Source organism: Panthera onca, chromosome B3 (assembly GCF_046562875.1).
Source record: "Panthera onca isolate mPanOnc1 chromosome B3, mPanOnc1 haplotype 2, whole genome shotgun sequence".
Classification (NCBI taxonomy): Eukaryota; Metazoa; Chordata; class Mammalia; order Carnivora; family Felidae; genus Panthera; species Panthera onca.
In genome coordinates, this window is record NC_138344.1 from 44,035,026 (window position 1) to 44,062,811 (window position 27,786).

The 27,786-nt window shown below is 42.2% G+C and overlaps 1 protein-coding gene and 1 long non-coding RNA gene across 8 annotated transcripts in view; one reads left to right on the top strand and one right to left on the bottom strand.

The window, feature by feature from the left end:
- Positions 1–27,786, top strand: part of RORA (RAR related orphan receptor A) — a 712,204-nt gene that overhangs the window by 552,514 nt on the left and 131,904 nt on the right. The gene's annotated exons all lie outside the window — the stretch shown is intronic.
- Positions 1,017–25,694, bottom strand: LOC132670447 (uncharacterized). 6 transcript variants are annotated; one of them, XR_009606685.3, is made up of 6 exons: positions 25,279–25,458; positions 24,801–24,918; positions 21,252–21,328; positions 19,885–19,954; positions 13,441–13,498; positions 1,017–1,593 (listed from the first exon to the last, which is right to left on the bottom strand). It is a non-coding gene; the product is annotated as an uncharacterized LOC132670447 (long non-coding RNA). The 6 variants fall into 6 exon arrangements; XR_009606684.3 differs by lacking the exon at positions 1,017–1,593 and adding an exon at positions 2,855–3,077; XR_009606687.3 differs by lacking the exon at positions 1,017–1,593 and adding an exon at positions 7,357–8,625.

Here is a 27,786-nt window from a genome sequence, read left to right on the forward strand (position 1 = left end):
TTCTTCAAGGTGCTGGTATTTGCTGGTTGTATTGCGTAGTACGGATGCTGCCTTTTCTTCCTCCTTGTCTCCCTGGTGCTTTGAACCCCTGGAAGCACTGAATAGATATTTGCAAAGGAATTGGCCTCTAAACGCTTTTTATCGTGGCCTGTGGTCTCTTCCACCTGCCCCCAGGAAAGAGCTTGCTGGACCTGAAGAGCTTATACACAGCTGCCTAAATTCTGGGGTCATGTCATGAATAACTGGGAAGCTGTACACCCAGTGGAGCCTTAAAAAAATGTCTTTCTTGTCCTCAGAAATTGGGAGTTTTTTAAACCACTCAATGTTGCCATGTCTGGTACATTCTGTGTTCATGATTTCCTTCCCTTACGTTTTCAATCTGTTCGGTAAATATTAACGTGTGAGTCCGTATTATATGCCAAGGACTATGCTGGTCACGAGAGATGTAAATAGGAAGCAAATTCATTCATTTCCTAATGCTTCTGTAATAAATTACCACAAGTATGGGGCTTAACACAACACAGATTTCTTCTCTTAAAGTTCTGGACTCCTAAAAGTCTGATAGGAGTGGGGCTAGAGTCAGGGCATTGGCAGGGCTGGCTCCTTTGAAAGTCTCTACGGAAATCTGCTTCCTGACTTTGCCAGCTTTAGATCCACCTTGCCTCATGGCTCCTTTCTTGCCTCATGGCTCCTTTCTCTACCTCCAAAGCCAGCGACATAGCAACTTCCAGCCTCTCTCTGTCCCTCTGCTTCCATAATCACTTTACCTCTGTGTCTCTGAAACCTCCAGCCTCCTTCCTGTAAGGACCCTTGTGATTACATTGGGCCCACCAGGATAATCCAGAATAATCTTCCCATCTCAAGGTCCTTAACTTAATCACATCTGCAGAGTCCCTTTTGCCATCTAAAGTAACATAATCACAGGTTCCGGGGATTAGGATGTGGCTGTCTTAGGGGGAGGAGGGGCCATTTTTCAGCCTACTGCAGCAAAGCACACGGCCTTGCTTACCCCAAAGAGCATAGGTTCTGGTTGCACACGCAAGGACAAAATGGGGTAGGTTTTTTGTATGCTTGCTTCCTTGTCTGCCTGTTTGGTTTTGATGCTTTATTCTAGCCATAAAGTTTCAGTGGAAATAGGTATGGAGAGGGTATGTCTGTTAAATTCAAATTGTATCAAGGTTAAAACTAAATCTCCCTCTTATAAAATGCTACCTTCAAAACAGAACATTAACCATATCATCCAGCATCTTACGGTATATATCTAAATTGTTGCATCGTCCAGATTTCAGCATGAAATGATTGGAATCTTTATTTGCAAAGGGAAGAAATAAGACTTCTCTCTCCTTAGCCTGTGAGGAACTTTGGTCAACAAGTCATGAGTCACTAGCTACTTTGATTAAAATGATAGACATTCTAAATCCCGACCATCCCAAAAGGCAGCTATCACAGGGAAAGAAGAGAACACACTTCTTCATCTCAAGTGTTGGCCACAAAGTCCAGGGTTCTCCTGGTAGAGTTCATGCTCTCGTTGAGACTTGAATTGTCCCTCAAGTTCTTTGTAGTTTTGAAAATGTCAACATGAAAAATATTGCCCTGGGGAATTCAAAACATAAATTATAACATTAAGCAAATAAGAGAACCAACTTAGAGAGGGAGAAATAATCTGGCTACAAATAGCAAGAAATATAATATCAGAGGCAGAAAACAAAAATGAGGCCGGGTGGCTAAAACATGGCCTGATAGACAGGTACAGTCAGACTCTGCACTAAAAGCCACCCAAAGAGTACAGTGTCATGAAAAGTCCCAAGGCCCAGAGGCATCCTCATGTGGTCACATTTTGCCTCTACAACCAAGTAGGAGTAATGTGGCTGTGAGCAGGCTATTTAACCTTTCTGAGCTCCGTGTGTAAAATAGGGACAATACTACATAGCTGAATAACTAACATCGTGTGGGTGCAAGCCCATGCTTCCCCAAGATCTGGCTGATGGATGGGCAGTCAGTGAGGACAGTGCTCTGTGAGCAGCCTTGGCACGCCTATCCCTCCGTGGGCACAATGGCCTTCATCTCCTATGGCCCTCCTCCAGTGTAAGGCTGCCCTTGATACTTTGGCCAAACAGAAGTCATTGTTTGTAAGACACACTTATGATCTGCTTCATGTCCCAGGCATGTTCAAAACACACACACACACACACACACACACACACATACACACACACACACACACACACACACACACACACACACACACACAGTGTCTCCCAGAGGTCGACCCTGTGTCTATGACTCATACGTGGCAGCCAATTTTCCAAGCAAACTCAAGCACTATAACAAGGGTTTGGGCTTTACCCAATCAGTTGGGATTTGTCTGCAGGCTCATAGGTCATTGCCCCTAGCAAGCTAAAAAATTCACTTTCAAAGTGGTTCATAACCTGTAGAAATGAAAGCGCACAGTGTAACATCTCAGGTAAAAAATCCGATGTCACTCAGATCAGGCTTACCAGCTGAACTCTGGTGATTATGAAGTGAACTCTGTTGTTGGAAACCTGCGTGAACATTAAAGTCTGTCATCACTTTTATTGGCAGGTGCCACGGGCTCAGACAGCAAGAGGGCAGGATGGGAGAGTACTGCCGAGCTGGTCAAACAGAAACAATGGAGGGAAGGAGAGCAAGAGGCAGCAGAGAGAATTTTGATTTTTCTAAAAATGGAACTATTTGTGTAGTGGGGAGTCATGAAAACTTATGGCCATGTGGTTTGTGTTAAGTGTTTCACAATGGTTAAATGTGTTCTAGCACTCGGTGGAAATGGGATTCTCTACCAACTAATTGAATGGAGGAGAAAAACATGGGAGGGATTAGTTTTCTAGAAGGAAAATGAAAATGAGAAAAAAATCATGTCACTTTACTTCTATTCTCTGTTGGGGATTTTGAGAAGATTTATCTTGGCTTTTCTGGAAGGACACATATGCAAATCAAAGAATCATCAAATTTGAAGATTAGCAGGGAAATTTGAAGTAGCCAGGCTAAACTCCCATCAATTCTCAGGACCCTCCACTCAGCATCCAGCTTAGGCACAAAACCTGCAACAGAAGATGTTAACTTCTTCATTTCTTTTCAATGCAGCCCATTATACTTATGAGCCGGTCTGGTTTTTATTTTATTTTATTTTTTTAGTTTCGTGAAATTTTTTTAATATGAAATATATTGTCAAATTGGTTTCCATACAACACCCAGTGTTCATTCCAACAGGTGCCCTCCTCAGTGCCCATCACCCCACCCCCCTCCCTCCCACCCCCCATCAACCCTCAGATTGTTCTCAGCTTTTAAGAGTCTCTTATGGTTTGCCAATCTGGTTTTTAAAAAGTTCTTCTGTCTACTAGGCAGGAAATCTCTCTCCCTATAATCTCTACCTATTGGCCCTACGCCTACCTTTCTTACGCTATTGACTATCTTTAATAATTTTGCAATTGGGAAAAACTGGAGCCAAGGTGGGGTCAGATAACTTGTACATCATGTCATAGCTACAAATGGCAGAACAGAGATTTAAATCCAGATCCGCCTCACTGCAAATCTCCTGTTCTTTCCATATGTCACCTAGCCTTTCAATCTAGGCAAGAGAAAGGCAGCCTGCCATCTAGCACGGGGGGCAAGTCTAAAGACCCAACAAGAGCGGAGTGCAGAGGAGGGAGGGAAAAACTGGTGAGCGTGAGTGAGATGGAGGCGGGCAGGAGGACACCCCTCTCTGATTGGGGTTACACTTTCTTAAGCCAGGCCGACTGTGGTTATCTGACTATAACTCACATCCAGCTATTGACAGCTTTCCACCTGGTGACATGCTTAATGGCCCATGAAATTCTAGCCCTCAGGGCTCAAGCCTGATATTTATGGTTCCCCACATAAACCTAAAGTGGATTGTAAATGTATCTCTCTCAGATTTAGGTGACTAAAATGGCTGTTCGAAACTCTGGAAGGGATAGTCGACTTTATGGACATGATGTACGAACTTTAAAAAAGATTAGGGTGGGAGGAGGGTACAGAGAGCCGCTGCTCCCAGAAGCCTCCTGGAGTGAGAGCCGCCTTGTGTGCCTGAGGGTATGGATGTTATGGAAGAAGAGGGCCAGGTAGGGGGAGGCACATCAATTTTGTGCCATTGAATAGTCACACATAGTATGATCAAAATCCATTGTATTGTAATGAAAAAAGGGAAGCTGTTCAGCATAGGAAGCTTTTCCTAAGCTCCAAAGTAAGCCAAGTGGATATCTGTATAAATTAGGCATGTATGTAGTAGGAGATACCTAAATAGGAAGACTCTGCTTGTTGAAGATTTGTCCTTGCTAAAGTATGGATAACCTTCAGGAGACTCTCTCCAGAAGCAAGCGTCATTTGGTGTTTCTGTTTAGGTGTGTGCATCCTTCAGACTTGATGCCTCTAGAGCCAGCAGTTTCCTCATCTTTGGCTTCTCTGATGTGAATTTGCACCGTATGCAGGATGTGACTTAAATTTCACCAGCAGGTTCCAACATGCAGATTTTAAAAGGAATACTCCCATGAAAAGATGGGGACATAGTAACAACAACCAAGTGACCACATTTCCCTCTACTGCATGCCCACTCCCCGTTCTAAATTCTTTAGTATTTTTTTCCAAACATTTCTCTCTCTTCCCACCAATCATAATGTGGGTTATTAGAAAGGATGTAATTAGGAGCCGATCTGGCATGTTAGTAAGAAGTCCGGCATGAGAGGCTCAAAGACCCAGGTTTGAATCTTAGCTTTCCTACGTACTATATTTACTGTGCAACTTGGGACTTACTGAGCCTCAATGTTCTGATCCGTCAAATGGGGGTAAAAACACCAACGAAAACATTGTGAAAAGCATGAATGACACCAAGAACTAAAAAGTAATAGGTTTATAAAACAGGAGTATTGTTTGCCAAGGGGTGGTGTAGTTCCCCCTTTATTGCGGAAGAGAATTTGCTTGACCATTCAACTGTGCACCAAATCCTCTCCCCAGGGACCAGCAGAAAATGGCAAGCTTCTTCTGAGTGGAAACAGGGCTCCCCAAATAGACTCTCTGGTCTGCCAGTTTCACCCAGGAGAAAAGGCATTCTCCTAGCAGGCATGTTCACACCACGAGCAATCTTTCTCACCCTCTCTCAGTGGAATTCCTCTCTCTGGTTTTTGAGATATCCTGGCCTCAAGGACAGAGCAGTGGTTTGGAAACAAATTCAGATTTGAATGCATCCCCTCCCCCTTGCTGGGGGTGGGATTTCCAGGCTGCCTTTTCTGAAGGTACTTTGTGAGTAACCTGAAGTCGTTATGCCCTCCTGAGGTCGATGTATAAAAGCCAGCGCATAAATAGGAACTAAGGCTGAAGTAAGCATAAATGTTCCCCCAACAACTTCAATAGAGAAAGGCTTGTTTGATCCTCTGGAAACTTCCTGAAACTGAGCTGAATATTTGTTTGTTTTGCGGTAGCTCCCTTTTTTTTTTTTTTTTTTTTTTTTTTTTTTTTTTTTTCAAGCCTTGTAGTGCATGGCTGTTGGTTTCTCTGTTTAAAAGGAAAGTGCTCTTTCTCAGTAATGATGCTCGCGTTCTGAACTTGGCAATACCCACTTCTAAAGGCCATTTCATCATAAAGATAAAGTTCTGCTAACTCTTAGACCTCCACAGATAGAGGATGTGGCCAGTTACCATGACTTGTGCTTACCTCCCAAAGGGTGGCGTTTGGAAGACACAGCCTAAAAGCGTGTGACAGAAAGTTTCTAGATTTATTTTCACATTGAAGATTTGACCCCGCTGGGGAAAATGTCAACATAAATGACGCTGCAAACAAAACCGTAGCATTCTGACCTTTTAATCACCAAAGACACAAAGACCAAGTTAAAGTGAGTTTGCTATTCTGTTACTTTTCGAGGGCCCTTCTGGTAATTAGCACTGTTGTTTATTATTGGAATATTTGTGGAACTTCAGCTCCACGGATTAGACAAATTAGACAGCCCAAGAACAATACGTGGAGAAAAACGCCCAGGAGCAAAGCAGGGGGATCATTTGCAGGAGACAGTGATAGTGGTGAGTCCTTCCTTTTGGCTTCCTTTCTGGTAGATGTGTATCAACACCATAAAACCAGCATAAGATGTCGAGGTGACAGTTCCTAAGACAGAATGTTCTGATGTTGGAAGAGCTAAGAAACGGCATGTCAGGCCTGAGGTGCTTGGCAGAGTTTTCAGGTACATGTAGTGTTTTCCTACACCTTGTCTCCAAAACGCTAATGTTCCCTGGTGCCTGTGTTTCAGACCCCTCAAAGTGTGGGAGACAGCACTTAAGGCCATGACAGCAGTGGTCAGATCCCATCTCTGTAGCCTGTGAACACAGGGGAAATTTGCCAGGTATCAGATGTAAGAATCGTATATGCCATGGATTTTTTTTTTCCTGGAAGCAATTGGAAACCAACTTAGTGACACTTAAGTCCTTCACCTGCTGCATCACTGTAGCCAGTGGGTGTGAGCCAGAGTGGTACCAAGAAGGGCCCTCATCAGAACAGCCGTGAGAGTTATGGGCTCTGGCTAGGAGTGGAATGTTATACTACGTTCAGAGTCATGGCAACTTGAACTTGGCAGCCATATCTGCTTCTGACATTACAAGTGCCTCACAGCCAAGTGCACCTGTGACGAGAGTTGACCTCAGAGTGGGATGTCGATTGAGAAACCTCTTTACTGTAGCTAACGATTCCTCTGGACTCCTTTTAACAGCTGGATGGTTAAGTAGCAGTTTAAGTGTTGGGATTAGCCGGCACTGCTTTTCGCCTCCCATATATTAAATGTGAGATACCTATGGAATCGCTGAAAGCTTCCCCACCCCCAAATAAGAGGGGTGCTTAGAACTAAAAGGATGTTTTCATATTGTCTTTTGTTTCCATTATCAATGTATATAAAATTAACCCCATTTGAAATTGAGACACTTCCATGAAGTTAGTAATAAGTTCTCTTTGCAAAAGGGCTATTTTTCAAAGGATTGTTCAGACCGTGTTTCATGATAGACAGGTTCCAACGTATTTGCACCCCTCAGAACACGCTCCATTTGCTTTCATGTGTTGTGATTAGCTGTGCTTAATCCGTAGCATGTGGCATTTTTCTATAATAGTGCTTCTATAGAAAATTTTACTCCCGGCATGTTGGAGACAAGTTATAATGCTTTGGTTTAAAAAAAAAATCTGTCCAACATTTCCAATGGCCACATTTTCCTAAGAAAATGATGTGTGAGCGCCTAAGGTTGAAGTTCCAAAAATTATTTTTACATTTTCTTCAGGTGATTTTTTTTCAATGTTTCTTTATTTATTTTGAGAGATTGGGGTGGGGAAAGGGCCAGAGAGAGAGAGAGAGAGAGAGAGAGAGAGAATCCCAAGCAGGCTCTGTGCTGTCAGCGTGGAGCCCAACACAGGGATGTGTCCCACGAACCGTGAGATCGTGACCTGAGCTGAAGTCAAAGGTCAGATGCTTGAGCAACTGAGCCACCCAGGTGCCCCCAAGTGATTTTTAAATGACATTGAGTAATGGTATTAACAGCGCATCTAATGTTGATGTAATTAGGATATATATCATATTCTACTAATACCAGTCTTCTTTAATGTTTGCATATGTTTAAAATAGCTTGTGGTTTTACTGCCTATCAAGTTTCCCATTTATCTCCACCTCCTTCTGTGTTATATGTGGAAGGTACCTTCGTGTTGCATACAAATGAGACACTGTCATGCTTTCCAAAGTCTTCCATCCTTCCCTCTCTCTCCTCCCTCAGTCGGCCTCATGTTCAGTTAGCCAGTCAAAGTCAATGTTACATTTTCCCCTTTGGCCTACGTTCTGCCTCCTCCTTATATAAGCCTTGGTGGCCCCACACCTCTCCAAAGCCACCACCACACCTGGCTGGGCAGCCTGTAATAGCCGTCTCACACTTCCTCCTCCTCACCTGATCCATGTGGCTGACCCACCTGCCTCCAGGGTGTGATGCCAGGGATTCTGAAGACAGCTGGGGCAGGATGAGGGTATAGAAGAGGCGCTGTGTAAATAATGGTCACCTTGTGGCCTCTATTCTTCTCTCAGCAACAAACACAGCATATGACACGTGTTTTCTCTTTCTGAACAACTTTGAACTTTGAACATCCCTAGCACAGAGACAGCCTCTATGATTAGAAAACCAAAAATGTGGGACTCCTGGGTGGCTCAGTCCGTTAAGCGTCCGACTTCGGCTCAGGTCGTGATCTCACTGTTGGTGAGTTCAAGCCCCGCGTTGGGCTCTGTGCTGACAGCTGGGGGCCTGGAGCCTGCTTCAGATTCTGTGTCTCCCTCTCTGCACCTCCCTTGCTCGCACTCTGTCTCTGTCTCTCTCTCTCTCTCTCTCTCTCTCTCTCAAAAATAAATAAACATTAAAAAAAAAAAGAAAGAAAAAATGTAGTGGTAACAATATGGCTTTTTGGTAACAAACCACTTGTTCGGTGTGCTTTTCTGTCTCTCTCTTACCTTCTCACTCTTGCCTTGGGATTACTTGTCCTTTTGCTCAGTCATCCAGCCAACAATTAGCAACAAAGCCAAGGCCCTGGGAGTGATGGAAACCCTGGACCTGCCAAGGTCTCCAGGTGCTGAGAAGAGAGGTAGGTGTCACAGAGCCAGTCTGAGTTGGGGAGTCGCTTTTGCAAAGGTTTACAAGACCCTCTTTTTGGGCTCAGGGAACCAACCGCTGTGGATTTGCTCACAAATATTGTGTCCCATCCGCGAACCTTGTTTCTGAGCAGATTTAAAAGTATAGGGACTGGGATAAAAATTGAAGGCCTCACAACACATCTGAGCATCAGGGAATCAGGGAGAAAGTCTTTGTAGTCAAGGAAACTGAGACCTAGAGGTAGCAAGCTGTACACACAAAGTTGGCAGCAAGGGCCACAGAACGAACTAGAATAAAAGAAATAAGTGTGTGGTCCATTTTCCCGTCCGTACCAAGTGAGCCATTTTAGAATGAATGAGAATAGTAGTCGCATTTTTTCACTGGGTTCCTCTTCTAGGTCATAAACACTTCCTACCACAGGTTACTGAGCCCAAAAATAAATACGGGAAGAAAATTCTTTGCGTGTGTGAGGCACTTTGTATTTTCTGCCTCCTTCTCAATCCTTAATTAAGCTTTGCAGCCACCCTGTGAGGCTGGTCATTACCACTGGGTGAGGAATCGGAGTCCCACAGGAGCTATGTGACTTGCCCAAGCATACGAGCCAGACAGGCCGGGCAAGGTGAGACTCCCAGTTTCTGATGCCCACGCCCCATGTGCAATCCAGCCTCGTCACCCTGGGTCTTGGCACGGGGAAGAAGTAAACAAACAAATGACTATTACGTTGCTTTTACTTCTGGGGAGCGATGGGTTCTTATTCAAAATAGGTACAAGGGGAAAAACAAATGGTATGTCACAGCAAAGCTGTTGGGGGAGAGAGGTGCAACTATTTAGGGGCTTGGGGTTCTGCTCTTCCTGAAGTTATGTGTCCCCCTCTAAGTTTCCCTTTATTGCTCACATACCCAGGATTTATTCAGCAAAGGGGCCACATATCTTGCTGGCCAGTGGGGATTCCAAAGCAATACCTTGAGGTCGACTCTGTTGTATTCAGGTTCAATAATACCATGTGATGTGTGCTGTAATACAGATATTTATGGAGACAGATGGGAGTCCGGAAGAAGAAAATTACCCTCCCTGGGGGTCAAGGAACGCTCCACAGATAAAGTGACATTTAAATAGAACCTAAAGAAAGAAGCAGGAGTTTGCTAGTTGGAAACAAGGGAGAAGAACATCCAGGCAACTATGGTAGAGGTGTGATAAATTATGGCTTCAGAATCCACCCCCATATTCAAATCATGTTCCCTATAACCTTCAGTGTAAAACTAAAACACATAATAAGCTCAGCCCTCAACTCCAGTGTCAGATTAGGTCTCTCTGTCCTTTCAGAAGTCTCTCACTGCACTTTCCCTGTATCATACGGAAAGCCAGGACTTCTGAGAGCTCCGAGGTTTGGGAGTTTAAGGGGAAGGCACCCAGGGCTGTGTTTCCAGTCATCCCTGGCTCTGAGTTGATGCACTCCACTGATTCATTTCCATTCATTTGATGTCTTTTTTACAATATGTACATGTCTCTCTATGTACACACATATGTGCATATATACATGGATAAATATGTACATACATACATATGCATATGTACACATGTATATGAAATCCACCTCTTACTTGATTAAAAAAAATCTATTTCACTGAACATTTTACTGGGGCGGGGGGAAGGATGGGTAGCAAACAATGGATTTCTCTTACAGAAACATAAACCTCGCATGGCTCCTGAGGGACCTTCTTGTCACAGCCCTCCAGCCACCATGGGTGGACCACCATGGACTGTTTGCACTTCAGTCACTCTGCCACATGCCCTCTTGTCTTCTGCCTTTGTCCCTTCCTCCACTCCTGTCTCTCCTCTCTGTCTCACCCTGAAGTTCCTAGTTTTCCCTCTCCCCCTCTTCTCTCTCCTTCCTCCCCTTCCCCCACAGCCCTGCTTAGTTCAGTTAAGTTGTCTCTTGGTTCTTATTGCCTGCATCTTCAAGGTCACCCCTTATTGTGGAATTGTCCTAAGAAACACAGTTCTTTTCTAAGAAAAATTTTGATATTACAGTGGTTTTAATTTCCATTTGTCTGTGTGTGACTCACCATATCCCTACACATGGCCTTGTCCCTGACAAGAAGTGGGCAATCAGTATTATCTGTTCTCTGAATTAGTTAATCGATTAAATAGTGCTTTAAAAAGATCTGTCTTATCTTGCTGTTTGACTATATTGTAATGTTGCCCTGAATACTAGATATAAGGAGGTTTAACCACCTTAATAAGACAGGCCCTGTTAGTCCCCATTGCGTGGTGATGCCCACCAGTCACTAAAGCCAGATTGCCGAAATACTCCAAAGGCCACATTTGTTAAGCCAAGCTGCTACGTGGGCAAGCCTGCATAAAGGCCAAGAATGGAAGGACATATATAAGCTGCAGAAGAGAGTTTGCCTGTTGGGAAAGAGGAAGAAAGAAGCATGGGAGCAGGCACAACCATAACATTTAGTTTCTTTTTACAAGAGCCTAGGGTTGCCTGAGTGGCTGAGTTGGTTGAAAATCTGACTCTTGATTTTAGCTCAGGTCATGTTCCCATGGTCATGGGATTAAGCCCCATATCGGACTCTGCATTGAGCATGGAGCCTGCTTGGGATTCTCTCTCTCTCTTTTTCTCTCTCTCTCTCTCTCTCTCTCTCTCCCTCCCTCCCTCCCTCTCCCCCACTCATCCCCCCCCCTCAAAAATAAAAATAAAAACATTTTAAAAAGAGCCCAAGTAGCAATTGTAAAATCTTGGAAATAAGGATGTACATTTACCAAGTCTCTGCATTTTTATATGCTTTAAATATTTTGTAGGTTAAAAAAGATTCCAAAATTGCAAAAAAAAAAAAAAAAAAAAAAAGGAAAAAGGGAATCCTGTACCATAGATGCCCATTGAAATGCACCTGCTAATGAAGAGGTATTTCAAAATATGATGCTCTTCCAAGAAGAGAAGTATCTAGGGCCCTCAGCACCCCAAACAGGAGATTGCTCTCAACCACTGTTATCAGCATAAGACCAAAACCTCAAGATTCACAAGAAGTCTTTGTTGCTTGAGGTCTGTGTCTCTTACCACTGTTATGTGATTAAGTCGTGAAAGACCTGTAAGGACTTCAATACATGTCCACAGAAGCATTCAGGGGGAGTCCCCAGTTCTTAGAACAGCCTGGTGAATTGTCCCCTCTTCTTACCTCACTCTCTCTGCACAGGGAATGTTAGAAAGGACTTTAAGGAATTTTCTCAAAGTAGTCCCGTCCTTATGTCCTTTTCAAAGCAACATGGAAATGGTATGAAAATATATCAATAAAAAAAAAAAAAGAAAACATCCCGGTGGCTTCCCTGCTATTCTCATAACTTCCTGGGAAGGTGAGAAAAATGCACAGACATTCCTACAGCCACTTTGGTTACTAATAAGTCTCAGAGAAGCCTGTCACGAGGTTCTGTCCAAGTTGCCCCACACTGTCCTGAACCTTCCTTCTCAGTTTATTTATTTATTTGTTCCCATTCTAGAACAGCCAGCAAATGATTTCACACCTTTTTGTTTAGCTGCTAAAAGCAACACAATAACTCCCCTCAGGGCTGCCTCTGTGGGTTCCAAAAATAAAATGGGCTCATTTTCATGCTAAGCATGCAAAGGCTCGTAGGAATTCTAAAGAAAGGCAAAGGAAGGAAAGGAGGAGAAAAGAGGGGTCAGGCTGGGGGTGTTGCTGTGGAAGGTCAGCTTCTGCCTCCAGTTACCAGCTGCCCCTGCCAGAAGGGATAGGTAAAAATAACAGACCGTTCTTAGGCTACAAATTAAAAGGTGATCTAATTCAACCCTGTACTCTCCAGCCTTATCGGCTATCCCTAAACCCAGGGTTATGCTTGGAACACAACCTGTCTTTCACCAAGGATATAGAAGAGTAGTAGCCTCCTTCAGCTTTCCAGAGAAGAAATCTCTTGGGCAGGAAATAGCCAGTAACTTGCTTCCAGGTGAGAATATGAAATCATGGATCTATGAAATTCTAAGTTAACTTCCGAAACTCAAAGTTTTCTGGGCTTGAGCTGTTATTTAAACGGCACTCATCATATCCCATATGTTACTGTTAGAACGGTATGTGATACAGATCACATAGTATTATTAGTCCCTGCTAGCCAGCCTGGAATGTGTGAAGAGATTTCCATGAGAGCTTGCTGGAAGTGTCTGTGCTGCCCACCTGCAATAAGAGGAATCCTTGCTCTTCTGCCTGCCCCCAAATTTAATCATCCAGTGATGGTACCTGCTCATTGTATTTACAGGCAGGCTTTTGCTTATGTATGAAGACAGACTGTTGGAAATTCTCTCCATTTGTTGAGTCAAAATCTGCTTTCCAGTAGCTTCTACTCATTGGTTCTAGATTTGTCCCATGGAAGATGCAGCACAGAATCTGCCTTTTTATGAGAAACCTTCAAATATTTGACAACTGCCAGCCTTTACAATCTCCTCTCCTTTCACTTAGGCCTTCCCATTTTCTTTTGTTAACACGGTTTCCAGTTTCTTCCCTAGGATGTGATCCAGTTTGCACAGTGTCCCTCTTTTTTTTTTTAATATTTATTCTTGAGAGAGAGAGAGAAAGAGAGAGATGGAGTGCAAGCAGGGGGAGGGACAGAGAGAGAGAGAGGGAGACACAGAATCCAAAGCAGGCTCCAGGCTCTGAGCCACCCAGGTGCCCCCACAGTGTCCCTCTTGTAACACAGCCCAGAAATGGACTCACTTGCCCAGAGCACAATGGTATGAATACCTCCCTGAGCTGAAGAACATACAAGTCACAAAGCCTGAGCTTACCTGAGCCATTTCTTTTAGCAGATGTGTTATGCTGTGGAATCATATTCCCTTTCAAGATCTGTGAAGAAAGGATGTGCTAAGCCAACTGTAAATAGGATTGCTCAGAAAATCTAAATGCTACTTAAAGGAACACAATTTTTAAATAGTTTAAAAGGATCCCTTTACATACAAATACTCCACATGCAAATTATAAGTCCTTCTTATTTTTTTTTCGTTAAAGCAGATACCCAGAGTGCCTCCGTCTGGCAAACCTAATATAATTTTTCTATGTTGAGTATTTGAAAAATTTCTAAACTATGTTTCTTTAAAATTATTCTGGGATTCAGACTTTCTGTTCAAGGAATTCTAGAATCTTTAGAAATGGAAAGGGCATAGAAAGACTGTCAAATCTAGTCACAAACTTTTAAGAAGATCTTACCACCTTATCTTACGTATTCATTCCTAATTCATTCACCAAGTGATTTCTGAGTACTTACTCTGCTCCATGCATTGTTCTAGGCTTATTCTGTATATATATATATATATATATACACACATATATATGTATATATATATATATATATATACATATACACATATATGTATATATATATATATATATATATATATATATATATATATATATATAGTCCCCTTTGTTCAGAGTTTACATTCCCAAGAGGAAAACAGACAAGCAAAATTTCACATAATTCTAGGTCATGATAGGTGCTCTGAGGAAAGTAAAATAGGCTAGGATAGACACACTAGGTGAGGAAAGACAAATTTTAGGAGGGATCGCCTGCCCGAACTGTTGAAAAGGTTTCAACCGCTGCAGAAGCTGGAAGAAGCTTCTTCCAGGCTATGGAAACAGCAAAAGCAAAGTCCCCAAGGTAGAAACAAACTTGATGTGTTCTGGGAAGTGAAATTAGGCCAGTACAGTTGGAAAATATTAATAGAAGAAGAAAGTGATAGCAGATGGGAGTCAAAGAAGACAAAGATAAGCAGGGACTAGATCGCACAGAGCATCAAAGGCTGTAGTGAGAAGCTTGGATTTTATTCTAAGTGCGCTTGGAGGGCTTTAGATAGGGGAGTGGCATGATTTAACTTACTTTTTTTTTTTAAAGTTCTATCTACCTGCTGTGCAGAGACAGATTATACAGGGTTTAAAAACAGAGGGAGAGAAACTAGTCAGGAAACTATTGCAGTGCCCTGGCAAGAGATGACAGTGGCTTGTACTGGTGCGATAGCCATGGAAATAGAAGTGGGTACATTCTGATTATATTTCAGAGGTACAACCAGTAGGACTTGCTAAAAGAAAAACCACTGGAGTCCAGGGAAGCTTAAGTGACTTGCCTAACAGGGAAGAAGGAGAAGGGCACCGAGCAAAGATGAGTACTTAGCCGTGCCGTGTACTTGAATCCTATCGTTAGTCCTAATAATACTGTGAGAGAGATATTAGTTTACCTACATTTTATATAGAAGGACCCTGAGGCTCAGAGTATTTCAGTAACTCCAAATCAGACACAGGGTCAGGTTAAGGTGGGATCCAAACTCAGGACTCTTTGACTAGGTATCTCATAGTATCTTCCCACTCTACCACATTGTTTTCCAAAGTGCTGGCAGAGGGGGGACCTTGAGGGCAGACTCTGGGTTAGAGCTCCTTCTACACACCTTTTCTTCAAAGTTACTGATGCCTAATGAGAGCCACTACCGTCATTTGCTACAGATCCCCCAGTGTGCCATTATATTCAACCAAAGCTAAGATGCCTCTCTCCTCTTTCCATTCTTGCCCCCTTCCCTTGCAGCTCACAACCTCTGAGTGGAGGTCCACTCCTCTCTCTGCAGTTTAACTGCCAGAGACACGAGCCCCTGGACCTGCCTCCCTTCCTGAGGAGCTGTAGCTGGAAATTGCTTGTGCAAGCCGATGACAACTTATCTATATTTAGCAGAAAAAGTGGTGGCAAGGATCTGTCCAGCTCAATTTTTTTTACAGTTTCAATGTTCAGAATCTCACAGACCATCTCTCCCGAAAGGCACATTGGCCCTGACAGTATCTGAGTGGAAGGAAGTTTCCTCCATCTCACCGGGCTATCCACTAGAAGCCTTGTTCCAAGAAATTACGTGGACGTCCATCCTAGAGCAAAGATGTGACATGCGCCGTGCTCCCCCACCCCCAACACCAACAGCTGCTGGCACTGTAGGCACTTTGATGACTTTCAAGTGTTACTCTAAGACAGGAAAACAAGCACGGAAGGTTTGAGGGGGAAATGGACTATTACATAATTGATTATGTGTGTAAGTGATATGTACAGCGCTTGATTTTTATTGCTTTTCAATGTGGCATGGAAAAGAAATACAAAGTGCCGTTGATGGTTTAAGAGCAAAGATAAACTTGCCTGGGGTGGGGAGGTGAAAAAACTGCAGCAGGTATTCTCAAGCGCTTAGTATGATGAAATCATTGCCATGGAGGCTGATTATCACTTATACTTAAAGTAACTTAATTCGAGGATGAGGCACAGTTTAGCTTTTCTGGAGCCAGACTAAACCAGATATGGTATATTGTCCATGACTCTGACCCTCCTCACTGTTGGTCAGCCAGAGAGAATTATCTACTAATGAAAAGCAGAACAATTAAGAAGAGCAAAGAAAACAGGAGAGTAGAGACCGTTAAAGAAAAATGGGAATTTTCAAGACAGTGAAAGAGCGCCAATTGGATCACAAAAAGGGAATTTACAGGGGAAAAGAACTGTGTCCAGTGAGCACTTACTTACATACAGCCCTCTACTTTCTGACATGCAAGATGTATCAATCCTTGGTTGTCAAGAGAAAGAAAACCTACTGTGAAAGGGTTTTTATTAGCTTTAGAAATAGAAATTTAAAAAAAAAAAAAAAAGTTTTTTTCATACCTGCTTCAAGTCCCCAACTTCATTTTGGGTTAAATCTTATTCGGAGGAAAAGCACTTAGTTTAGAAATGTCCTGTCTCATTTTCACAAAATATCTTCTAATGAGATGAGTTTTAGTGTTGCTATATTTACTAAGGAAAAGAGATGGAGAAGTAGAAAACCCACTTTTTGTACCATTGCACTTCTTGGGGCTAAAGCTTCCAATATTGTATTCCAGAAGTTAACTAATTAACAGACCATTATTAAGGGGGCAGGAAAAACGTATGGAATTTGGGGTAAAATGAAAACACAATTAAACTTTTAAAAAGAGAAAGAAAAAAGTCACCTAAAATCTCAACACTCTAAGATTTCACTGTTAAGCCTTAAAACACAAAACAAAATTATTTGGCACATCCTTTCTAGAACCTTAATGGGGACCACTGTAATTCAGGCTCTCTCTCCTATATCATTTTGTGACGATTTCTGGCAATTTTCTACAGGTCTATGGGTTGGTATCTTTACTGGTGCCCCAGAAGTCCAAGCAGAGGTGATCTTCTAGCATTAAATATCTTAATCTTCTCGCTGGACATTTTCTTTGCTTGAGATGAACAAAAAGATATATAATTCTTCTTTTTTATATCACTGTTCCCATGACTGTCAAGAAACCAAGAAAGTCCTTCCTGATTTTCTGTGTCATAGCATGAGCTCCATCCTTCATAGACACAAGAAGAACTATATTTTTCAACTAAGACCTCAAACTTCAAAGGCAGACATCCTCTTTAAACAGTTTTCTTTGTATATCATCTTGGCCATCTTTTAAGGAATTCAGTGTAAGAGCTAAAAAGAACTTCTGAAAAAATTGGGGGTGATGAAACTACTGGCAAAAGAATAGGCAAAGAAATCAGTTAGAAAACCCCCAGATATAATCTTGCGTATGTAAGAATAAACTGAAATATCTATATATGGAATACATGAAAAAACTGTAGGGACAAGTAGTCAACAAGTGGTCCTATGATAATTGTTAGCTTATCAGGAAAAGAATTATTTTTATCATACCATATAACAAGATCTAGATAAAGAAATATTATTTTTCAGAAGTTAAATAGCTAACAGAGTAATCTCTACATATTTATCTACTCTAGGTGGGTGAAGATTTTTCTGTACTTTAAAGCAATGGAAGAGGTCACTGAGTAAAGGGTCAATAAGTTGAAATATAGAGTAATACAAAATTTCCGTGTGTCAAAAATAACCATAACAAAATCAGAGGCCAAAAAGCCAAATGATAAGAAAATGTTTTTTTCCAAAATGGAGGCACAAATCATCTTATTATATAGTGTCTATATAAATTAATGAGCTTATCAGATAAAGGTCATGAGCTGACAATTCATAGAAGAGAAAATACAAATAGCTAATTATACAGTAAACAATTTTCAGCCTCACCAGTGAATACCAAGTTAAATAATAGGGACCTAACAAAGTAGCAAAGATTTTTAAATTACATTAGTCAGTGCAGTCAGAGTTTCAGGAAGACACTGATACACTGTGTTAATACAAATTAATACAACGTTAAAAATGATTACACTCTTTGATCTGGTGTTTCTCCTTCTATTAGACTATTCTAAGGTATTGATTTAAGGGGTGCCTGGGTGATTCAATGGGTTAAGCATCCGACTCTTGGTTTCAGCTCACGTCATGATCTCACCATTCCTGGATCGAGCCCTGTGTCAGTCATAGCTGCCGGCGCAGAACCTGCTTGGGAGTCTCTCTCTCCCCCTACCTCTCTGCCCTTCCCACATATGCATGCTGTCTGTCTCTCAAAATAAATAAATAAACTTAAAAAAAAAAAAAGAAAGAATTCAAAAGGCTAACTTTTTTTTTTTAATTTTTTTTTCAACGTTTTTTATTTATTTTTGGGACAGAGAGAGACAGAGCATGAACGGGGGAGGGGCAGAGAGAGAGAGGGAGACACAGAATCGGAAACAGGCTCCAGGCTCCGAGCCATCAGCCCAGAGCCTGACGCGGGGCTCGAACTCACGGACCGCAAGATCGTGACCTGGCTGAAGTCGGACGCTTAACCGACTGCGCCACCCAGGCGCCCCCAAAAGGCTAACATTTATGCATACACATAAAACGTTAATTTAGGTATGCCCTAAATGTCCAAAATTAGGAAAATTATTAACAAGTTATAGCAGAGTCATATGATGAAAAATTATGCTGCCATTAAAACAATATTTAAAGAATAATGGCATGAGGAAATTCTTTTGATGAATTGAACAAAAACATGGTGTGTGAAATTCTCTGTAAAGAATGATCTCAGTTTCATGAAGATAAATCCTAGGAAAGAATACTGGAACCATTGTTAACTGTAGTTGCATTTGACTAACAGGATAAAATTTGGTGATGTTTTTGCATGCTTCTTTTAACGTCTTTCTAAATTCAAATTTTCTACCATGCGTATATATTATTTTTAGAACCTTATGAAAAGAAAGAAAAATTGAATGTGGAGGGGTTTAGAGCCTACCACCCTAAGACATGCCATTCTGGGATAGGGCTTATTTTGAGCCTCAGTTTGACAATTGAGGAGAAACAGACTCAGGACAAATTCTCTGGCCTCCCCCTCTCTACCAGGAAGGGCTAGAGGATTCTTAAATGTTTTTTTTAATGTTTATTTATTTTTGAGACAGAGAGAGAGACAGAGCATAAACAGGGGAGGGGCAGAGAGAGTGGGAGACACAGAATCGGAAGCAGGCTCCAGGCTCTGAGCCATCAGCCCAGAGCCCGACGCGGGGCTCGAACTCAAAGACCATGAGATCGAACTCAAAGACCATGAGATCGTGACCTGAGTTGAAGTCGGACGCTTAACCGACTGAGCCACCCAGGTGCCCCTAAGGGCTGGAGGATTCTTAACCACCAGAGACTATTCTAGCCTCTTATCAGCCCAGAGTCTGCACCAAAGGAATCTAAATAACAAACCTTACTAAAAACAATCTTTATCTTCCGTAGGTTTCCCCTCATATATCTATCTTCCTACAGTTTGCCGCCCCTAGAAGTCTAAAACCCTTTTCCTTCGTCTTGTCACTTCTCTACAGGTGTATCTTTCTTTGAGTTATTCCTCATTAAGTATTCCACGTGTTGTGTGCTGCATGAATCAATAAACTTGCTTGTTTTTCTCTCATTTGCCTGTCCTTTGTCAATCTAATTTGCAGGAATGAACCCAAGACAGGTAGAAGAAAAAGAAAAATTTTCCTCCCCTACAGACTACTACAATGATGATGATGATGATGATGATGATGATGATGATGATAAAAGAACCAGTGGTAGGCATCCTTCTCCTTCAGCAGCTTCAGACTGCCTTCTACTTGATGGCAGGCCTAGTTGGATACCTCCAAGCCCATAGAAGCACTAGTGTGTACTACGAGTCAGCTTACTCAAAAGGGCAGATTGCTAGGTGTTCTGGGGGAGAGGGTGGATAGCTATTGCCCTTCTTCTTTTTCTTCTTCCTCCAGGTTTAGTTTCCTCTTCTCTTTCTTCCTTTCTCCCATACTTGATCCAAGTAAAAGCCAGGAATTATGAGCACCGTACCTCAACTCTTTTCTCAAAGTGGTGACGTAGGGTTGCTTTTGTCTCTTTCTCCCAGTCTGATAAGATAGACCTGAAAAGGAGAAGAACACGGGTTTCCTACGTGGGTAGAAGGAATGGTCTCTGTAAGGAATTGGACGAGCTTCTCCAACCTTCTTCTTGTAGACTGCGTCTGGATATGCACCGAACACACTTCCTGAAGGAGTTCATCCGAGAAACAAAGGGAATGTTTAACCTGAACAAAAATATTTTGGTATTTCACAAGGGTAACTCTTAAGGCGACAAACCCCGTGACTACTAATGCTACCACACCACAACCTCTAAGTGAGGCAGATCTGAAAATAAAGGCATTGAGAATGCAGTCTTGCCTGGAGTTGACTCAGATAGAGAATAGAAGACGCAAAGGCTCAGAATGTGTCTCCAGCCAAGTCCAAGGTTTTATTTTGTTCTGTTGAAATGAAAAGCAAAATGCAGGGTGTACTTTCCCTAGCTCATTTGCCCTAACCATTTCAAGCAGGTTTCTCTTGCCGAGGGAACTGAGGGCCAAGTCTCTGATTCATTTCCCCGATGCAACAAAGTATCCTTGGGAGAAAGCGTCACTGTCTTTCGCATGCATTTGCAAAGCCCTTTAAGGTGTTCTTTCTTTAAGTCTCATAGCTGTATTCTGATTGCAGAAAGCACATTTTAAATCATTAGAGGCAAATGGAATCAAAATCTATCAAGAAACGCCTTTTTAAGGATGATAGCTTCCTCCAGTTTAATTACCATATTACTAATTGTGGCTATTTTCTTCTTTTTTCTTTATACCTAGAATCCAGAAACTAGGAAAATCTAGCTTCTTCCTCTCTCTCTCTCTCTCTCTCTCTCCCCTCTCCTCTCTCTTTCTGGATTTGAAGCTCTCTTTTCTTCCCTGTCCCCAACAACAACAAAAAAATTTATTCTAGTCAGGCTAAAACACATAATTCAGCAATATGCCACCATCACCCTAAGGTTTAATGTTCTTTCCACTGAAAATAAGTAAAAATAGCACATTGTCCTCAAACTTGGTGGTTCGGAAGAGAAGCACGTGGGGAGAGGATAACCTCACAGCTATCTTTAAATTGCAATTTGAGGGCCACAGTTATTCGCACTCTTCCCTTGCCCTGAGGCTGCACACCCCAATGCACAGTGCCATGGTCATGCTCGTGGCTGCTTGGTCTGGGTGACAGAAACCATTAAAGACAAGCACAGGGCCCAGCTGCCCTTCGTGGGTTTCATTAGCTTACTTGTGTAGGAGGAAAACGGGGTCTGAAGGGCTCTGGACTCGTTAACCAAAATGTTAATGGCTTAAAGACAGTGAGAAATTAGTTAGTGAGATGTTTATCAAGTACCTGGAACGAGAGTTGACTTTCTGTGAAACATCACCCTGGACTCGAAGCCAAAACCTCTCTCTTGTCTTCAGTTGGACCTGAAAAGAATAATCGTGTCGGAATTAGTAAGGCAAACAACAGCAAGTGAGGAATGAAAACAAGCTGATATTAAATAGAGCTGAGGGCAAAATACCTGAGCTTCAGTCTTTACAGAAGGGGTGGGATTTAAGAAGTTAAAAAAAAAATGGTAGCACTCCTTCTGAATGCTACTGTCTGGTGGCTTTGAATCTCTCAGGCAGGACTCTGGGGGGTTGCAACTGGGAGGTGATGTTAACTGGCCTCCTTAGAGTTCAGGTTGAAGTGATTTTTCATGGGAGTGTATGTGTTTCATATCTTTTTTTTTTTACTTATTAGGTAAGATAAACAATTACAATTTAAAACTCTGTCACTACAGGGGTGCCTGTGTGGCTCAGTCAATTAAGCCTCTGACTTTGGCTCGGGTCATGATCTCGTGGTTCACGAGTTCGAGCCCCACGTCAGGCTCTGTGCTGACAGCTCAGAGCCTGGAGCCTGCTTGTCTCCTTCTTTCTCTGTTCTCCCCGTCTCACACTCTGTCTCTCTCTCTCTCTCTCAAAAATAAATAAACCTTAAAAAATTAAAAAATAAAAAACTTTAAAGTTTCCCTGGTAATAAGTCTGTATATGTGTTTCTCAAGAAGAAACTATATACAAGACTTGGGTTGGGAAGTTGATTTTAATCATGATTTCTGTTAATAACTCAGCAATTTCACACGATTCTCCACTTTTACAGTAGAGTTTTTCCTTGTGTAAAATGGGAAGGATGATAGAAAGTCTGAACTTGGGGACTTGCCTTTTGGCCTGCCCAACGACGCCTGCCTTTTGGCCAATACCCAACTCTTCTTGGCCAGGATCACACATTCTGCCAGTTCACAAGAGCCAGAATTACTCATAACTACTAATTACTTGTAGTGTCAAAGATCTCTGGATTCTCTGATGAAGGGGCTTTAAGTTCAATGTCATATTATCCAATTGCTAAGCATTCTTTTTACAGACATAGGGACGAAGAGCACAGAGATCAGGCTGTGCATCAAAGGAAGTTTAGAAAAGTTTAGAGAAAGGTTTTCTGTTTATTCTAAGTGGAGGAAGTGCTTCATGGTCTGACAAAAGTCACCTAATATTTCCACACAATTAATAAGCTTCTCTGAAATGAAATACTTAAATTAGATAGTAACATAAGGTCATCAAAAGTCGACCTTCTCTTTCCTTTACTTGAAAGTGCTCTGTGCTTCTCTCCTAGCAGCACAAACCTGTGTGATGTGTGATATTGGTACTGTCATTTTACTGGGGCTACCACGGCATCACCTGGTCTGGGTGTTCTCAGATCCCAGGGCCTGCGCATCATTGGGATGGAGTTTTCACAAAACCGATGACTATACATCGGAAGGCTGCCAACTTTCTTTAAGAAGCATTGCTCTTTTGGGGCACCTGGGTGGCTCAGTCAGTTCAGCATCCCACTCTTGATTTAGGCTCAGGTCATGATCTTACCATTCATGAGACTGAGCCCCAGGTTCTGCACTGACACCATGGAGACTGCTTGGGATTCTCTCTGCCCCTCCCAGTGGTCTCTGTCTCTCTGTCTCTGTCTCTGTCTCAAAAATAAATAAACATTAAAAAAAAAAAAGTACTGCTCTGTACTCTAAGAGTGTGTCCTTCCTACTTTGGAGATATTCAGATGTTACTTTCTTTTATGAGTTAACAATAATTGAAAGTGGCAGTGTGGTATTTTTTAACATTTTATTTGATCACATTTAAACTTGGCAACAATAAATATATTAATCTTCTCACAGTGTCACAACTTTCTTTTCTTTTTACATTTTACTGGTCTGTAAAACCCAAACTCTGGAAAACATCAGTCTGTGGCTCGTTCTGTCTATATGGTAATAGGGAGGATGCAGGTAATTGCCGTTTTCAACCTAGTATATCACATTCTTTCCCTACTAAAACATGTGTCCCAGCCAATGATAAGTAGGACACCCAATGTGGTTGAACTGTATTTCTGTCTCTACCCTCCACCATAGGGGTTCCTAAAATTAAGCAAGTGAAAGGTCAAAAAAGGAGGCAGAGGAAAAAAATAATCTGGATAACAAATGAACTGGCTAGTTAATGCACCCAATGTCAAATGACAAGAATAAAAGCATGTTCCATGCAATATTTGGACTTACACTAACGAATTGTTGTTTATTTTTAATTTAAATTTAACTGGATTTTCTGTAGTTTATCTGGCAATCCTACATCCGAGATTATACGACCCTTTAGAAAATACATAGGTACTGTATCATCTAAACATTTCACATTTAGATATGAAACCTAGACAACATAAAGACAACTAAAAGAGTATTTTAGTAATAGCCACGTATATGTATTTCATGAATAGCTATTTATGGGGAAAGGCTACTTTAATTCATATTTTATTACATACGTCGTTCCTTTTTTATTTTAAATGTTTATTTATTTATTTTGAGAGAGAGCGTGATAGAGTACTCATGAAAGCATACCAGCCTTCAGTTGAATCAGGAGAAGAGTAAAAGAATTTACCTTGCTCCCAGTTGGCTGACATTATGAATGAGCTGATACGCAGTGTTTACAAGTAGTTCCTGCCGAGCCACTCAGCTGCCCACTTCTGAGCCGGCTGCTCAGGTGATGCAGAATAGTTCCCTCCAACCCTCTCTGATGTTTCAGGATCGGAAAGGTTGTGGGTGGGAAGTAAGGAGGAAAGCTAGGATCCTGTGAAATGCTCTTTGATGGACTCAGCTTGCAGCCAACGCAATTGTTCTTTGTTTCTTACTTTTCCTTCCCATGGTAAAACTGACACAAAGTTTAAAAGTCTACATTTTTCCCCCCACCATGCTACCTGGCAAATGTAGATTTCCTCACCTTAGCTTGAAACAAAAGTAATAATAAAACTGTCAAGTAGCACTAGTAACCTCTCTGGGTGATATTTGCAGGGAAATTACTTTCCATCTACAAAGTTGACACCTATTTTCTGTTAGGGAAATGAATTTAGATGAGCTCAAGATTGGCAGGGAACTAGGAGTCTAGGTCAGATACCTGGTGTGCCTTTCATTACAATGAATGTGAATGTGCGTGGTGTTTTGTTTTATTCTCCCCCTCCCCCCGCCACCACCTCAAGGTTGTTGCAAAAGTAATGCGAGGGGGGGAAAAATACGGTGAACAGTGTTCATAGATTCGAATAAATGGAGACTAAAGATCAAAATGTAGAACCGGAGCCGATTTTGTGGTCAGTCCTCAGATGGGCTGCTTAGGGTTGTCATGGGAAGCAGTGTTAGGTCTCACCAGGCTCAGGCACAGTCTATCAGACTGACTCTGGGCAGGTTATGTTGTCCTCTGGACATCAGGTTCCTTCCTTGTCAAATGAAGGGACTACATAGGCCAATACTAATATGGCCCCTTCTAGCTCTGACGTAAGGAGGCACAGAGGAGAGGAAGAATTTTGGAGTTACCAGTTAGTGAACAGAACTCATCCACTTACCCTCTGGGGATTCGAAGGCTATATTTTTGAAATAACAGACTTGCTCTCTGATCTCGTGTGCTGACCTTCCGATGTACAAGTGCAGTCATTCTTTACGCCTTCCTCTGCCCAGCCCTGTCTTGTCAGAGAAAGATCAGTTGGACCGTGTTCTTGGTCTTCCTGGGAACCCTGTGAGCTCTGTCACAGACTGTCCCTCTGGACTCTCATACACACAGGTCACTGTTATCTTTCTTTTTCAAAGCTGTTACTTAGGTTGGATGAAAAATAAGCAGAGTTCAACCATCATAATTATTTACACGGGTACACAAAGACGACACATCCCATGTTTTTTGTTTTTAAATCATACTCTGGACTCTCAGAGTTTCTTTGCCATGTGCTTTCCAGGCCTTTTCCCCCTGAGCTTATTCCAGTCAGAATCTGTACAAAACACTGCATTGGTCCGTGTTTTGAAATTGAATTTGGATGGGAAAATACATACTTTTCAAGGTCGGCGGTGTATACACAGATTCTGTCCTTTGTAACCATGTAGGAAACATGGTGGAAAATAAAGATTTCTATGGGATCCTTTCCATTCTGAGCCCAGAATGGAAACAGTTGCATTGTTCTAGATTTCCTCATGCTTCCAAAGATGGCTGTCCTTTCCTACTATGGAATCCTATCGAAAAATCCAAGTGTTCACCTTCCGTGTTGTCCAGAGTGTGCTTTTCTCCCTCGCGTTTGTGCCAACACCAGAGAAGTTCATTGGGGTACCTCCCTGGCCTCTCAGGAGCTCTTGTGTTGTTCTAATTCATGGGATACATTCTCAATTTATGCGGACATTCCTCCAGCCCCTCCCCCTTCCTTGACCCTAGTTTTCCCTTATTCCCCATTCTTTGTCCTATGAACCCTTGTTGCCCTCCCCAAGGTGGAAAATTACTGGACAACCTCTACCTCTGTGCAGCCCACACCTAGAGCATTGGCCTTTGCCCAAGTTATGCCACCCCATTTGAGATCACCTGACACCATTGTGATCAGTCTCATGACCTGGCAGATTCCCACCTGCCTGCCTGGTTCACTCTTGCTCCATTCAAGTGCCTCTTACCAGCGGGTGCTCATGCGTCTTCTTGTCACTCAGGCTCATCCAACACCCACCCTTTTATTCATTCAACAAGATAATTCAAATACCTCTGTTTGCCGGGGAATGCACTCTGCCAGAGTAACTCAAAATTCACTACTTGTCCTCAAGGAGCTTAGACTCCAGGGAGGGAGACTGACAATAAAGGGAACGATGAATCATCGGAAACATTGAGAAAAGTTGTGAAGAAAACAGACAAGATCTCTGGACATAGTGGCAAGTTGAGCCTAATTTGGATAATGTCATCTGCAGAACTCACATTTAGCCCTGCACCTAAACAATGAGAAGACATCAGCCATGGGGAAAAGAGAAGTTGGAGGTGTCTCTCAGGTTTTGGGCTCAGCATGTGAGCAGACTCTAAGGCAAGAACCAGTCTGGTATGCTTGAAAACTGAAAAAAGCCTCTCTAAATCCTCCCCACTTTTCCAGGGCCTTCCTTCCCATAGATCTTTGCTGACTGCACCCACTCACCCTCGTTAGTCCATCTCCTGAGCTGTCGTAGGTCATTCTCTCAGTTCCACTTATTTGATACTTGTTTGCATGTTGCCTTTTATTATTCAGCTGTGTGGAAGATCTTTACAGAACTTGAGGTCCATACTTCATCTCTCCAAAAGCATCAATCAGGGTTCTGTTTATATAGGAGGTACCAAAGAAGCACTTGAATTTAATTCAGTTCACTAACCATTAATCAAATGCCTGGTCTACACTAGGTGGTACATGCTAAGTATTTAGCTCAGGGCTAGTGTTTAAAAATAAATAAACCCCAATCTAGCCATGAGAAAAAAAAAAACATCAGATAAACCCAAACTGAGGGATATTTTACAACATACCTGCTCAGTATGACTGAAAGCTCTCAAAGTCATCAAAAACAAAGTTCAAGAAATTCTCACAGACCAGAGAAGGCTAAGGAAACATGACAACTAAATGTAATGTGGTACCTGGATGACATCCTGGGACAGGAAAAAGACGTTAAGGAAAAATGAGTGAAATCTGAATGAGCTATGAAATTTACTTAAGTGTCACATAGCCATGTTGATTCCTTAGTTGTAACAAACATACTATAAATCTATAAATCTGAAATTATTCCAAAATAATTTGTTTAAATTAAAAACGAATGAACAAATTACCAAGCCATGGTCCCTGCCTCTGTGAGCTTACACTTCAGTAAAGAAAACATATATCTAAATAAATATTGGCAGGACAGCATGGTAACAGCAACAACAAAATTACATGCCAAGTACAGAAGGAGCCCACATGAGGGCATGCTGACCTCTGAGAATTTAGGGAAGGACTCACTGAGGAGGGAGGGGAATGCTTGGAGCTATGTTTTGAAGGATCACTAGGAGTTTGAAGAACGAGGAAGACAAGCCTAGAAAAGATTGATTCTGGCCGTTGACACCTTTGACAAGGCATACAATCCTTTCAAGCAGTTTAGCTTTGACAAAAGGGAAGAAAGAGAGAAAAGCAGATAACAGTTTGGGTATTTGCTACAAATTATGGTATAATAGTTAGCAGTCTCATTGTTTGTAGCTAGGACTCAACTGCCCACGGCAGCTGACCCACAGGGCCTCTGAGTGGAGCCCACCAGGCCTCCCTCCCATCACTCTCCACCAGCTGTTGAGGCCATCTGTATGGTCACCTTGGACTCCCCAGTACAGTGGGGCAAGGCACATTCCCAGTTTCTGGAGGTGGATAGATAATGGGAAAGGACATGAATGCAGAGAACCACAGGAGGCAGTGACTTGGGGACTGAGGCAAGAGCTCAGTGGTCAATCATGGGCCATTGTCTCCAAACTGGACAGGCCAGAAGTCTGCCACACCCATAGCTGGAGGTAAAGGAGGTAGAAGGCAAATCCATGGAGAGCAAGGGCTT